We start from the raw sequence: 16,177 nt of genomic DNA on the forward strand, positions 1-16,177 counted from the left end.
CCCGTGTCCCCTGCATCGGCAGGCGGGCTCTCAACCACTGCGCCACCAGGGAAGCCCATCAATCAATTTTAAATGCTACAAATATCAACTAACTTAATTTAAAATGGTTTACAACATTATTAACTTAAGTTTGTGTCCATGATTTGACTTGAAATAACACATATGCGGAGACTTTATAGATGAAATGTCTCTTATATTTTTTGAAAATTTGAGATTTTCCTCCTTATTGTAAGTAACATAGTTATTTGAAGAAGAAGCTCATGCTTGTTAAATGTTAATGCTGTTTTTGGATGATTTGCTATTACCTAAAAAGGAATCTATTTAAACATTTTTACTACTTTATATACGATTATTTAAATAAATCAGATAAAGACAAACATAATTACTCTTCCATTTATTGTTATGTCAATTACCAAAGTTTTTACATGTAAGAAGATAAAAAAGAATTAAATTGTCTAAATTCCTGTCATGAGTACAATAAGCATGAAAAGAATTGGAGATTCTATTTTTCAAGCTTCAAATTGCTTAAATAATAGTTAATGACAACCTCAAAATAAAGACAAAAATAACTCTTTAAAATTTTTTCTGTTAGTATGCCTTCATGCCTTTTTTCTTTCCAAGTTTTTGCACATGCTCTGGTATCTCAAACAATGACCATTTGCTGGAGTTAAGTCTTGAGCATCCATGATTAGACTCTGCAGGCAAAGTTTTCTTATATACCACTATGCCTAAGATTCCTGGCCCGTAACATAGAACGTAATGAATGCTAAATACATGTTTATTTAGTAAGTGAATTATCGCTTTGTAAATGAGTAAGTTGAAAATATGAAGGGTAAAATCATAAAAATGATGCTAATTCTGTGTAGTTGAAGATGTCCTCTTTCAATGATCTCATATTGTTCATGTCATACGTCCAACATTGGAACACACAGAAGTCCATTTATGTGAACCATAATGGGTATTTCTTTGCTTTTCTTTTTATTTTCAACTTGTTACTTCTTTACGATCTTCTATGTTTAAGGCACTAGTACAGCATCAACTCCAGGAATTCTTAAGACAAACTAGAGCTAATGCAGACTTTGTGGTTTCACCTCTAAAGGGTGAATATTTAAAAATCCTTGCTTGTCCTTTTTGTGGTTTACTGGTATATTATAAAGGACGCAACTCACGAACAGCCTAATGGAAAAGGTATGGGAAGGTGGGGTGGGTGTGGAGCTTCCATGCTTTCTCTAGGGGCACCACCCTCCCAGCATCTTGATGTGTTCTCCAGCCCTTTTCAAAGGTAAAGCTGGAAATAAGTTCACCCACATTCAGGGGAACCAGACTCCATGTAGGCTACCCTTGGCTTCCAGTAGATGGGACTTGGCTATGATAACAGGAGTAGAACATCTTTGCCGGGATAAGTGAGTAAGAGACCTTGGGACCAGGAAGGCTGCTGGGGACCAGCCTGGAGCCTATGACCAGCTGTGTAGCAGAGGTGGGAAGAGGGCAAGATCAAGAACTACTTTGGACTTGCCTTCTGTTTTCAACCTTACTATGGCAATTGAGCTTCTGAGGATCACAAATCAAGCAAGAGAAGAGACTGTAGCTGGGTTGGAAGCAGTCGAGAGAAGATTCAGGGAACAGTGGATCCAGCAGGGCTAAAGAGAATGAAGACAGATAAAAGGCACCTCATTACTGAGTTAGGTCCAGCTCTGATGATTTCCCAGAAAATCATGATTTGCCAATACATGCCTCTCAAAATGCTCAGTATGAGCTTCCGGATGACTGAAGAGAAACCCTGTTTCAATTTTTACTTCAAAATTAGATTATATCTATTTACTGCTTAGTAGCTTGTCATGCATAGTACAAATAATTTTTGGCGGTATAAAAGATATTGGCAGAATTAGATTAGTATGTAAGAGATTCAGAACGAGATATAACTACTCTAAATACCAATTTGATTTTTTACTAACTTGCCTCAGTTTCTCGAATGTTGTCAGTATTTGGAAGTTAAAAAAAAAAAAAAGTTCCCAAGTGCAATAAGTTGAACACAGTGTATTACTGAGCTTTGCTATGAAGAAACCTTTCAGGTATTGCCCCAGAAAAGTGAACAGCAAGGGAAGCAGTATGGAATCATGGTTTACCATAAAGCTCTGGAGTCTAATTTTCCAGATTTGAATCCTGCCTGTGATAGTTAATAGCTGTGTGAATTTCAGCAAGTCCCATAGCCACTATCATTCTCAGTTTCCTCATTTGTAAAGTTCAGTTAATAATAGTCTGTATCTCATGGGGTTCATATGTGCATCAAGTGAGATATTGCAAGTAAAGTGCTGAGCAAGGAGCCCAGCCCATGGAAAAGAAGATTGGCTAATGTCATTATTAAGGACTTGTGGGAGGCACTTTTCTATGTATCACATGTGATGCCTCCACCACATCTTGAAAGCCGTAATGCCATCCCCTGGAATTACTAAAATATCTAATTGAACAGAACCGCTTGATTTTGTTAATATCTCCAAGTCCTTCTTATGTGCTAAGGTCTCCACCTAAAATTAATATTCTCCTGCTTTATCAAAACCCTCTTGTGGGAGATAATTCATATTCATAAAGGAGAGGTAAAATTGTGTTTTGCTGTTAGACCAATGAGAATGCCCCTACCCCCAACCCCATCTGTGTACAGACTGCTTATAGTATAAGTGCCAGAGGACAAGGAATAGCAAACATTTGGCTTGCAACAATAATGATACTAATATAATTTACTAGCTAAGCAACTGACTTATAATAACCCTTTGGTACAAATGTTTTATGTCCCCTAATCCTGTTTGAAATTTTTAGTCTAGATATTCAATATTCATATGTCTCCAGTTCAAAGGATAGTAATTCAGTGAACATACTTCTCTGTAAATAACAAATGATGGATAAAAAAAGAGAACTGATATTTAATAAGCACCAATTATGTACTATCCACCATACTATGTGCTTTGCATGTTGTATCTCATTTAATCTAAAGCAACCTATTTGATATTTAATGTTAAATCAGTTTTCCAGATGAGAGTATACTGTTTAATTCATTATGATCCCATGGGCTACTTACCATAATGTCCAGGCCTAATTTAAGTGGAGATGTCTGGTGGCCATTAGAAGATTGGGTTGGTTCTAAACTCTTCTGCATAGATTTCAAATGCATTCTAAAATGTTTTACATGTTAGATGTTTTACATAGGTTAGAGTCACTCAAGGCTTTTCTGCCAGGATAATTTTGTTTTCTAATATATCTAGGCCTTTTTGGGCCTAGTGTTGGTTTCTTACTACAGAAATCATATTACTGGTCTGTTTATAATCCCACATCTGAGGAGTTAAGGAGTATTTATCCAGTCTTGCATATTACGCAGAAAAGTGAGTAAGGCCTAAGTGTAATTGTGCTCTAAGAAGGTAAGAATACTTATGGTTATAACTTGGTTGCCAGAAGTTAAGTACAATATTACTAGATTTTATTTGTGTTTTGTACATTCAAGCTAAATCCGTCACTTCTTTTCATATATTCTGGCATTTTGTGTAGCATATAGCCTAAGATTGAAATAGCAAATCAGAACAGGCAGATTGTACTTTTTCAGGCTGTCAAGTTTCATTGCTCCAAAGTCAACTTGCCAATAATTGGTCTAAAAAAAAGTATTCATGAATACTTAGATGTCTAGTAAAACATGTATGGTAAATGAAAATAAATTTCTCATTTTATGTTATGACAAAAATAATATATGCTCATTGTAAGGAAATCAAATAATGTAGACAAGCATAAATGGGAAAGTAGAAATCACCACACATTTCTCTATTCAGAGATGAATACTGTTAATATATTGGAGAAACTTCCAGTTTCATTTTTTTCTCTCTCTGTCTCTCTTTAGACCTATCTGATTTTGTGTGACTGTGAACTGTTTTGTAACTAAATTTTTCTTCCAGCATCAAAATATGAAATACTCCCTCAATAAATAGGGATAATCATCATGTTTAATGGCCACGTAGTGTTGCATTACATGAAAATACTACAGTCTCCTGTATGAATGGAACTCTATGTTGTTCTTAATTGTTTACTATTAAAATAAGATTGTGACTTACAAAAAAAAAAAATCTCTTTTGTCTGTGGTAGAAAGAATAATGGACCTCCAGATACTTCCACTTCCTGATATTGGAACAAGACTTTGTAGATGTTAAGGATTTTTATGATGAGAAATTATCCTGGATTATCCAGGTGGCACAGTGAAATCGCAAGTGCTTATAAGAGGGAGATGGGAGCATTAATGTCAGAGGAGAGAGAGAGAGAGAGATTTGAAGATGCTACATTATTGGCTTTGAATATGGAAGGAAGGAGCCATGAGCAAAGGAACACAGGTAGTCTCTAAAATCTGGAAAAGGTAAAGAAATAAAGAAATTGATCTACCCTGGAGTCCCCAGAAAGAATGCAGCACTGCTGACACCTTAATTTTAGTTCTGTAAACCCATTTTAGGACTTCTGACCTCTAGAACTGTAAGATAATAAATTTCTGTTTTTAATAAATTTGTCTTTTAAGCCATTAAGTTTGTAGTAATTTGTCACAGCAGAGATAGGAAACTAATACAGTATATCTCTTTGGACTCTGTCCAATCAGGGTAAATTCTCAGAAGTGAGATTGCAAAGTCAAACCCATTTAAAATTTGTTGCATATTGGAATTGGGATTGACATATATACACTAATATGTATAAAATGGATAACTAATAAGAACCTGCTGTATAAAAAAATACTGAAATAAAATTTTTTGCATATTGACAAAATTATTCAAAAATCTTTCCAAGGATTTCTAACTACACATTCACTGTGTGGCTTTTCTCTTCCCACCGCCCACTTCTCCCTGCCCTACTCATGATCTTTTTCATCTACACCAGTGAAAAATAATTTTTAAAGTATTTTTTATTAATTTTTATTAGTTAATGATTATCAAAGTGTGATAGCACCAGTGCTTATCAAAGTTGAAAGTGCATAGAATCGATGGGAATCTTGTTAAAAGGCAGATTCTGATTCAGTGGATCTGGGATGGAGGCTTAGATTCTGCATTTCTTTTTTTTTGCGTTACGCAGGCCTCTCACTGTTGTGGCCTCTCCCGTTGCGGAGCACAGGCTCCGGACGCGCAGGCCCAGCGGCCATGGCTCACGGGCCGGACTCTCAACCACTGCGCCACCAGGGAAGCCCTGCATTTCTTTTTAAAATAAATTTATTTATTTATTTATTTTGGCTGCATTGGGTCTTTGTTGCTACACGTGGGCTTTCTCTAGTTGTGGTGAGCGGGAGCTACTCTTCATTGCGGTGCAGGGGCTTCGCATTGCAGTGGCGTCTTGTTGCGGAGCACAGGCTCTAGGAGCGCAGGCATCAGTAGTTGTGGCACAAGGGCTCAGTAGTGGCACACGAGTTTAGTTGCTCTATGGCATGTGGGATCTTCCTGGACCAGGGCTCGAACCCGTGTCCCCTGCATTGGCAGGCAGATTCTTAACCACTGCGCCACCAGGGAAGCCCAAGATTATTTTAAAATGCACATTTTCTTCCTGTGCTTCAAGGGTTATTTCCTCTTTTCTTTAGATTTTAAGTTCTTTTTCTATGTGGAATTAATTTTGCTGAAGAGAGTGATGTAGGGATTGAATTTATTTGTTCCCCCAGAGATTAGCCAGCTATCCCAATATCATTTATTGAATAATGTATTTTTTCTACTGTTTGAAATTTTACCAATTTTTATGAACCAAGTTTTATATGTAGTTGATTCTATTTTGGAACTAATTATTTTTTTTTACTGTTTAGTCCATTTATCTCTAAAGCAATACTTAATTGCTCTAGCTTTGTTATATTTTAATATTCATTAGTTCAGAATTTACCCTACATATCTTTATTTTAGAATTCTCCTATATGGTATTTCATATAAATTTCAGGGAAAGAATTTTGTTGAGATAGTTATAGTCTCTTTCTATATACTGTAGCAATAATTAAGATATCTTTATTCTAATGTTCCTGTATTTACTTCTCTTTTTTGTAGTGCTAGTGCTAATTTATCTATATATCATCTTAAACCTGTGGATAGACCTTCTGAAGCTTGTCACAGATTGGAAAAGTGAATGAATAAATAATAGCTTATCCATGTTTCCGTTCTGGCTGAGTTACATAGTTAAATTTGAATTGATTGGTAGTCGCCATCAAAAATCATGTGCTTTCATCTCAGACTGTGTGCAGTTCAAAATTTATGTAGCTTGGTATCTGCTATCTAAGTATAAGCTTCTTTCTGCACTTTTGTGAATGCCATATATGTAGTCTCTGTTCCCTTTATATCCAAGGGGATTATAGCACCAGAAAGTAGCCCCTTCTTTGGTGGTAATATTTGCTGTCTTTGGTGGGTACCAGGGTCCTGCCATAATCTGTGTGATTAACATCACTGCGATTAACTCAGAAAGCAAGTTTTCTACATCTTTGACTAGTGAACAAAGAAGCTATAGCTCATAGAGGGTTGAGGAAGACTCACTATTAACCGTAAACTGCCTAAGATGCTGCAGAGAGATCTGCTTCCCCAAATTAAATGTGACGTGAACATACTAATTAATTTGGTATAAAATGTGACCTCTTGTGGTGGGACTTTTGGCATTGTTTTATTGCATTTATGCTCAGTATTCTCTGGCTAAAGATTAGTTTAAAGGGATTTGTCACTATCTAAAGACCAATGTGGCAGGAAACAGTTTTCTTGGCAATTTTGATGCATTGTGAAAACTGAGGTAATGAAAACTGTTTCATTGCTACTCTGCAGGGTTTTGGCTTTTGGCATTTGCAAAAAAGCCTCCTTCTGTTTGTTTAAGATACAATATTATTTGTACAGTTCAAATAGAACTTTTTTCTTAATGATGTCTTCGTAATTATTTTTTTTTACTTCATTTGCAAGATAAAAATCTCTTTTCATGTACCCAAGCAAACCAGAGTTTGTGAAGGGAAACAGCATTCTTGAATTTCTTTTTCTCTGAGTTGTTTTTTTTTTTTTTTTAATAGAATGGTCTGTTTAGTGGAACAGCAGGTTTTTGTGCCATTTCAGATAGCGTTGCATGTGGCCGAATAGGCCCCATTCACGTTTTCTGTGGGACAATTTGCAAAGGCACTGTGCTGTGGGAACCTTTTTTAAGAGGAGGGTCTGTAGGGGCGGGCAAAGGGCTGCACAACACCTGTAGCAAGACACAATCTGTTCAGTACTCAGATCTGATTTTACACTTGGTTTTATTCCCCATAAGTATTCAGCATATGTTCCTTTCTGTGAAAAATAAAAGGCTCTCTCCGATGGTACATATCAAATGAGCGCAAGGAGGTTAATAGATTAACTCCAATCAGTCTAAACACTGCCTTGTGAGACCCTAATGCTGGTTATTCACTGCCCTTGTTATAATGATGTTCTTTTTATTAGAGCATGTAGCTCCATAGCCACAGTTTGCCATCTTTTTACTGTGAAAAATCTTTCTGCCTGGCTACTTTACTCAGGAAGAAAGCACCAGTAAAATGGTAAGCGTTCCCCTTACAAGACTTGCAGTGAATCTGAAATAACAGAAATAGGTTTTCCATTTTAAATAGCTTGAGTGAATGTCTAATGTTTTCCTGGGCCTGGTAGTACATTCTGTGGACTGAAATTTTTCAATACAGTGTTTCTAAACCCCAAGTCCCTGCCATGTTCCTTTCACTCTCCTTTTTGCCCCTTCTATTTCTAAATTAGAGCAATTGGGTCTGCCCAGAGACACATACAGTAGTGATGTTCTGTGATTCAAGTCAAAGAATGTTTAGTCTGGATCCCACAAAGGCCCACAATTCCCAGCACAGACACAGATACAGCAAAGCAGGGAGAAAGCAAACGTGGCATCAAAGAAAACTTGTGAATATAGTCACCACTATAAAAACTAACTCTGTGTTAGCCCAATAAAGAAAGAAGTAACAAGGGTGTTGAATGCTAAAATATAGAGGGTTGTATGAAAGGGAGGGAAAACATACACAAAGTAGACAGGCTGAATAAAAGTATTTATCTTTAAACCACACAAGTCATGGTAATTAAATTAGGTCAGGCTGGTTACAACGCTACAAAAAGCAGGCTGTAACTAATTTCAAAAGGAACAGAAAAAGACCTGAAAAGAAAACAGATCGACAGCTCCTTATTTATTTATTTATTTATTTATTTATTTTGGTCCAATCAAGGCAACCCAACATCAGAAAGTGTGAAGGAAAATCCTGATTTAGCAGGACATTTGTCTCATCACAGAATATAAACTTTACAGATATATTCAGGATCAGCTTAGAAGTACAGGAAATTATTATTCGTTGTACGTGAAAAGCAAAAATTACTCACAAATTAAGTTTGCCATTTGAAAGAAACTGATAAAAACTCTGCTCCCTAAATAGTTCAAACCCTATTACGTATGCTACATCTTCTCTATTCATTGTAACTACATAGAGACTTTCTCAGCTTCAGTATCTTCTGCTTTCAACTGTTTAATATAACTCTGAAAGTATTATATGAAGAGGAACATTATGAGACTTTTCTTTCAAATTATCTCTTCACAAAGACCACTTACTGATGCCTATTAAAATGACTTATAAAAATAGTTTCAAATATTTACTTTACATGTAAATGTGTCAAGTTATAAGGGACATTTGGAACATAAATTGGGGAATGGGAGAAAATAACAAAGGGAGACCTTTATTTGGAGCCCATTCTGTATTTTTTAAAGAAAATTTAAAATGCATCACTTTCTTTCTTGAAAAAAAAAAAAGCACAAGATTTGAAAGATTTTTGCTTAATTTTTTTAAGTAGGAAAATCATTGACTACCAAGCAATTAATTAACAATGCAAATAAACAGTAATAAAATTGCCTCTGAAAATCTCAAATTCATCTTTCATCCTTGTTGTCCAATAATTAATTTCATTTCTCTCTGTGTATCACTAGGGAGATTTGAGTTAGGAACATGCGATAGCTATGCAAGAGTAGATACTGGCTGAGAAACAGAAGTAATTATGCTGTTTCATTACATATTTAAGGTATTCACTTTTCTGTATCTTGGACACAAGCTCCTGTCTTTAGCTGCTATGTTTCCTTATTTATATAATGTCCCTGCTCCTCAGGAATTTAGACTTAGGCAAGCATTGCTGGTGTAGGTAAACACATGATATTGTAACTATATTTAAACATAGTGTTTTTGCTTTTCTGATTTTTTTTTTTTCTTTTGCGGTATGCGGGCCTCTCACTGTTGTGGCCTCTCCCGTTGCGGAGCACAGGCTCCGGACGCGCAGGCTCAGCGGCCATGGCTCACGGGCCCAGCCGCTCCGCGGCATGTGGGATCTTCCCGGACCGGGGCACGAACCTGTATCCCCTGCATCGGTAGGCGGACTCTCAACCACTGCGCCACCAGGGAAGCCCTCTGATGTTTTAAAGAGCATGTTTAATTCTTTTCCGTCTTTGAGAGGTTATTCCCGCAGTGTGATTTGGTGATCTCACTGGGGTGGACTGGTGACAATGGCTGCTCATGACATTAAATTGCAGGATGGGGAGCATGAATACCCATATTCATAAGCAGAAATATTATAGTTTCTATCAGAAAAGACTGTGGTATAAAAGTGAGGTAGGAAAAGCCTCATGGAAACAGGCCATGTTCGATTTTATGATGGCTCCTGGTAGCAACATCATCAGATGAGCTTAACTCTCCATTAATCGTATGCATGCATCAAGAAGAAGCAGTGTGAAGAATTCAGAGAAGGCAGATGCTTCTGTGTTAACTTCGTCATATTGTGCCGATGGTGTGTACCCCACTTATCCATGAGAGTAGTCCTCTCGCGGGATGGTGAGAATCCTTACTAGTGTCCCTCTGGAGTAGTCTTTCCAACACCTGGAGATCTTAACAAGGTCTATTGTGTCCGTTAGGACACTGACAGAGATGTCTGTGGTCCTCTTAGCAGGAGGCAGTTGCGAATTTCCCATCTGCTTTGCACAGCATCACATGTAGCTCAAAGAACCATCAGAATTTTTTACTAAGTGCCTACTTGCTAAGTTTTGTTTTGCAGGGAAAGCAGCACAATAGGGGAAGCGCATCAGGGCAGAAAAGGGTGGATTTGCAGAAGGAAGAGGGAGGGCACGCCAAGGAGAAAGATGGGGGAAATTGAAAGAGACCGAATGTTTTAGAAAGTTCTCAGAACAAAGGAGCTAATGTGACCCATGACCCCTTGTGAAGGGCTGCATCTGCGGTAATGAGGTTCTGTTGTTGGGTATTCAGCCTTGTAAATGGGGGCACCCGAGAGCCCAGAATGGGGGTGGGTGGACCAAAGCTGAAGGGGAACGATCTTCCTTACCGACCGCCTTGACCTCGGGCTGCCAGGAAACCTGAGCACAGTCACAGTTCCAAATGCTGACACAGGAGGCAGTTTGATTGAACAACAGGGCACGATGGAAAGCTTTTTCTATTTAAAGGTAACATTTTGAATTAAATTAGTCATTTAACTTTTAGACTCGATATATAAATCTAGATGGTATGAATCCAGGTGAAATAGTCCTCTAGGAACTTAATGAGAATATGAAGGATAAATAGCCACATCATAAAACAGGATAGTTCTCTATAGTCAAAACTACAGTGTAATTCTCATACTGAGATATACCCCTGTGTTATCATCTACTTGGAAGTTGTTTTCTAGCCACCATATTCCATGTTTTAGAGGATCTCACGGTTAATTTAGTATAACAGTCTAGATTAAGGGCTGTGAACACACACGGCTTAAGCTGGATTTACTAGCTTGGCGACCCTGGATGCTTGGCTCAGTCTATTGGAATCTCAGTTTCTATGTTTGATACATAGCAAGCACTCAATAAATGTTAGCTTCTATGATAATATGACTCTCAAGAAATAATATTTTAGATCACGGTGTTCAGCACTTTTGGTTTTCAGCTGTAACTCTTCATATTATGTCAGAGTGCTAATCTTCTTAGGTTGGGAAGTGCTTCATGGCAAGGACCTGTGTTTTGTGTATCCCTTTGTGTCCAGCTCTTAACACAGTACCTGGCAGTTAGAATGGGATTGACAGATGGCTGAATGAATGATTGGATGAACGAAGGAAATAAAAGTTGTTTTTATACTGAGACATTTATTTTTCAGTTGGGTGATGGTTATGTTTTTGAAAGATTCAGCAGAGTTTCAGAGGAAAGGAAGCTTTTAGACACACTTTCAAAAAATAAACTTGGCTCAAAATCTTCTAAAAACCTCAAATGAACCTCTCAACACATCAGTAACTGTGATCTCCTTTAATCCAAAACACTCTTTGAATTCTTAAACACATTAATTTCCAAAGTTTCTTGGAATGCTGATCTGGTGTGTGATCATTTAGCTTTCAGATTTTTCCAGTGTTTTGAGTCAAATCCCTATATTTTTCCATCGTGAGATAGCATAAAATATATTCATTACTTGGATAACACTTAAGGAATAGGAAACTTATGAAAATGTCATTCTAGGCTACTCCAAATTTTTGTGGTCGAAAATATGTATTTTGTTTCCTCCTAGTATTTGCTATTATTACTATCTTGTTGCCCTAAACAGTAATTCTATATTTAACTCTATGAAGTTTTGAAGCCAATGGTTCCCAACTTAGGATCAGATTTTATTCTAAATTCTATTTTATGTTGATTTCTTAGAAAACGGAGCAGATATTTCTAAAGAAATTATGTTTTATAATGGATATTGAGTCTCTACTCATGAAAAAAATCTTTTGGTTATTAATTAGATGGGACATGATCAGGATGTCATAGTGTTTGAGAGTATGGGCAGTGGGCCAGACTACTGATGCCATCCTGGCTGTGAGAGCACTAGGCATTTGACCTTAGACAAAGCAATGATCTGTAATTATGTTTAATAAATGGTATTACTTTTTTTTTTTTTTTTTTTTTTTTTTTTTTTGCGGTACGCGGGCCTCTCACTGTCGTGGCCTCTCCCGTTGCGGAGCACAGGCTCCGGACGCGCAGGCTCAGCGGCCATGGCTCACGGGCCCAGCCGCTCCGCGGCATGTGGGATCTTCCCGGACCGGGGCACGAACCCGCGTCCCCTGCATCGGCAGGCGGACTCTCAACCGCTGCGCCACCAGGGAAGCCCAATGGTATTACTTTTTAACATAAACTTTTAAGTACCACATACATACATAAAATTACATAAATCCTAAGTGTATATACCTTGATGAATTTTTAGAAATACATGCATGTAACCAGTAATCAGGTAAAGAAATATAATATTAACAACCCTCCAGAAGCTCACTTGTATCCTTTTTCAGGATTAGCCCCTTCATTTTCTCTTAGTTTGTGAAATTCATATAAATGGAATCAGTAAATATGTACGCTCTTTTAGCTGGAGTTTTTAAATCAATGTGATGTTTGTGTGTCCATTTTGTTATGTGTAGTGGTAGTTTGTTTGATTTCATTATTGTATATAATTCCATGTATTCATACACCAGAAATTACTATTTATTGTACTGTGATGAGCTGTTCGGTTGTTTCCAGCTTTTTTTTTCAGATGTCTAAAAAAGTCGAGCACCCTTTCATATGCTTATTGGACATTTGAATATTTTCTTTTTGATTAGTGCATTCATTTCTTTGGCCCATGTTTCTATTGCAGTGTTGCCTTTTTCTTATTGCTATGTAGGGCTACATTATAAGTTCTGGATATAAGTCCTTTGATATATACATTGCAATTACCTTTTCCTACTAAGTTGTTTGCATTTAGACTCTTTACAATGTCTTTTGCAACCGAAGTACTAAATTTTAAAATAGGTCAATTTATCAGTTGTTATATATATATTAATTTAAACCTAAAATCCCTTTGGAATTGATTTGTGATAGTCAAAATTTGTTTCTTCCCCCATAAGGATATCCATATGATTTAGCACAGCTTATTGAAAAAAATTTTTTTTTCTCTCACTGCACTATGGTATTGCTGTTGTCATAAATCAAGGAAGCATCAATTAGGATTCAATCAGAGAAGCAGAACCACTAGAAGATATACATATACATAAAGATGTATTATATAGATTTGCCCTTATGCAATTTTGAAGACTGGTTAAACAGTTATATGAGGCTACTGCTTCTGTTTCTGATCTTGAGCAGGCACTCAGGAAATACGGACATGTAGTGGGGAAAGTCACGTGAACTTGGATCCTGTGAGGATGAGCTGAAACCCATGCCAGTCTCCCTCTACCTCCAGGTCTTCAACTACAGAGATGGGTGATCTGCAGAAGTGAATGCCTTTCATATGGAGCTAACATGCCCTTGGCCCAGGTGTCAGGAAAGCTGAAGGAGGGACCAGGGGAGCTGCAGGCCCAGCTGCTGCCCCACACCAGGTGTGCTGCCACTTAGGCGACAGTGGGTGAGGTGCAACAGCACCTGTACTTTGTGCTGACCTTATGAAAAAATAATGTGCCTGCTGCTTCACCCCCAGGTTCCAGATCTCTTGCACAATGCCTCTGTGGCCCACTCAACTTGGAAATATGCAGGGAGGGAAATTCTGGTAAACAGCTCCAGTTTAGCTATGTTGACACAATACAAGTTCATCACTTCTGTGTGTGGGCCTTTCTGAACTCTGTTATGCTCCAGTGGCTTGTCTATTCTGGCAACAAACCACACTTTATTAACTGATGTAGTTTATAACAGGGCTTTATATTTGATAATGTAACTCCTCCAGATTTTTTTCTTCTTCAGTTTGCCTTAAATAGGTTTAATCTTTTGCATTTACATGCAAATTTTAGCACCAACCTGTCAATTTCCATTAACAAAAAGAAAAAAGCAAACTTGGGATTTGATTGGGAGTGCATTGAATCTATATTTCAATTGGTGCTTAATTGACACATTTACATTGTTGGAACTTTCAATTCACAGACATGAAATAGCCTTCCATTTATTTAGGTCATCTTTAATATCTTTCATGTTTCTACATTTTCAGTGTAAAATTTTGGCACATATTTCATTAGATGTATGTTTTTTTTGATGCCATTCTAAAATACATCTTTTAAAATAATTCATTTTCTACTTTTTATTTTAGCTGTGTATAAATACAATTCATTTTAGTTTATGTCATATTCAGAAATATTGCTCAGCTTACTTTTTAATTATTATCATTTTCTGAAGACTTGAAGTTTCTACTCAGAAAAGCATGTAGAAATAGATAATAATTGTAGATTTATTTCTCCCTTTTCATTCATATAATTTATTTCTTTGTCTTGCCTTTTTACACTAGCTAGGACCTCAGTTGAACAGAAATGGTTATAACAGATTTTACATGATTGATCTTAATCTTGAAAGGAAGCTTTCGATACTTCAGCATTAAGTATTGCTTACTGTAAGATTTTGTAGATACTCTTATCAGATGAACAATCTCCCTGCTATTTCTGTGTTGAGAAAAATTGTATTAAAAACTGTAACTTTTTAAAATTGTACTTTATAAAATTTCTATGAGAAAAATTAGAGATTGCTAAAGGAGATGTCTGGAAAGCCTTTCCCCTCTCATTGTAATAGTTTCCAGAAAATAAATACCTTTTCTCTATTTTCAGAACATCACTTCCTCCTCTGCCACACCCAGTTCTTTCCTTAATATAAACCTATAATGGCAACAGTTTTTGTTCTTTTTCACACATCAATTTATTATTAAGAATTGAGTTGAAATAATGGAGTAGGATTTTATTAAAAGAGATAGGTAAAAATACAGATACTATAGGTATGATAATTCTTATAGCCACTGTTTGCATTTGATCCAATGAAAATGGAGCCTTGAGGGGAAAAGGCTAGTTTTAAAGAAAAAACTGGTTCGTTTGAGAGAGAGAGAGTATATATAATAGTGGTTAAAAGCTTGGGCTCTGGAGCCAAACTTCTTGAGTTTAAATTCCAGCTTTGCCATTTAGAGACTATATTATCTTGAAATTTTGATTTTCAGGTAATTTCAGATTTCTCATTTGAGAAATGGGCTAACATAATTCCTAGTTTATGAGATTGTGGTAAAAGAGGTTGTATATGAGGTACAAATAACCATGTTTGGCACATAAGCACCACCCAGGCAAGTGTCCTCTATCCTCCTCCTCCTCCTCCCAACAGTAATATCACCACATGCTTTCCAGCAAACAGCTGGCCAATTTCTTCATTGATATGAACTGTGAAGAATTGAAACAGGAGGGTGGTATAAACTGAATATTATGCAAGATACAATTTTTAGTGAAAAGCAGCATTCACTGTTATATAACTATAACTGGGACCTCTCAGATGGGTCTTCATATTTTAGTTCTCTAATTACAGGTTGACTTGATCCATGACATCCTTATTTCAAATAATGTTCCTTTTCTGCTGTTTATTTGCTAACTTATAGCCATATATTGTTCGTTTCAACCCGTATGAGCAAAATGAATCTATTTAATCACCACCATTGCAGTGTCTATGCATAGACTTATTATGCAGAAGAGATGGCAAACTTTCGACTAAAGATTCATGCTTTTCTTCCACTGTGTAGATTTTTTTGCTGAGAACTGGCTGTCAGGTCAGGAACCTGACCCTCAGCCCTCCTTACCTTAATTCTAGCTGGGAGCATATGACTAATTCCCCTCTGTGGAATGTGAGTAAAAGTGTTGTGTGGGTAAGAAGCAAATGTGTCTTCTCTGCATCTGTTTACTCATCCATTGGCTGAAGAGGAGGATGCAGCCCCAAGATGAAAGGAGGTTTGATACCTGAAAGATCATGATGAAGGCATCTTAACTAGGAACATTCACAGGGGGATGGTGACATGAACAAGAAATATACTTGTTTTGCTAAGCCTTTGCGGTTTCAGTGTTTATCACTTGTAGCACCTAGCATTGTTTTAATGAGTATGTTATTCTCCTCTCAATTGTTCAGGACATAATTCAATTTCCTGAGGAACTGAAAATGAGAGGAATATATTGGAGGTAACATATAAGAGATATAGGGAAGAGACATTTGAGTCCCCTTTGATTTAGATTTCTCCATTTATCTGAGTTTTAGTCAGTCAGATACCCATTCAAATAGTCTCTGATTATAATCTTTACAGTTATATTTTACAACTGATTTTAAAGATGAGAACTCTGTTTGCAAACTTCTGTAAAATGATGGAAAAAAAATCATTCACCATTTTTTGTTGTTGTTG

Source organism: Physeter macrocephalus, chromosome 7 (assembly GCF_002837175.3).
Source record: "Physeter macrocephalus isolate SW-GA chromosome 7, ASM283717v5, whole genome shotgun sequence".
NCBI lineage: Eukaryota > Metazoa > Chordata > Mammalia > Artiodactyla > Physeteridae > Physeter > Physeter macrocephalus.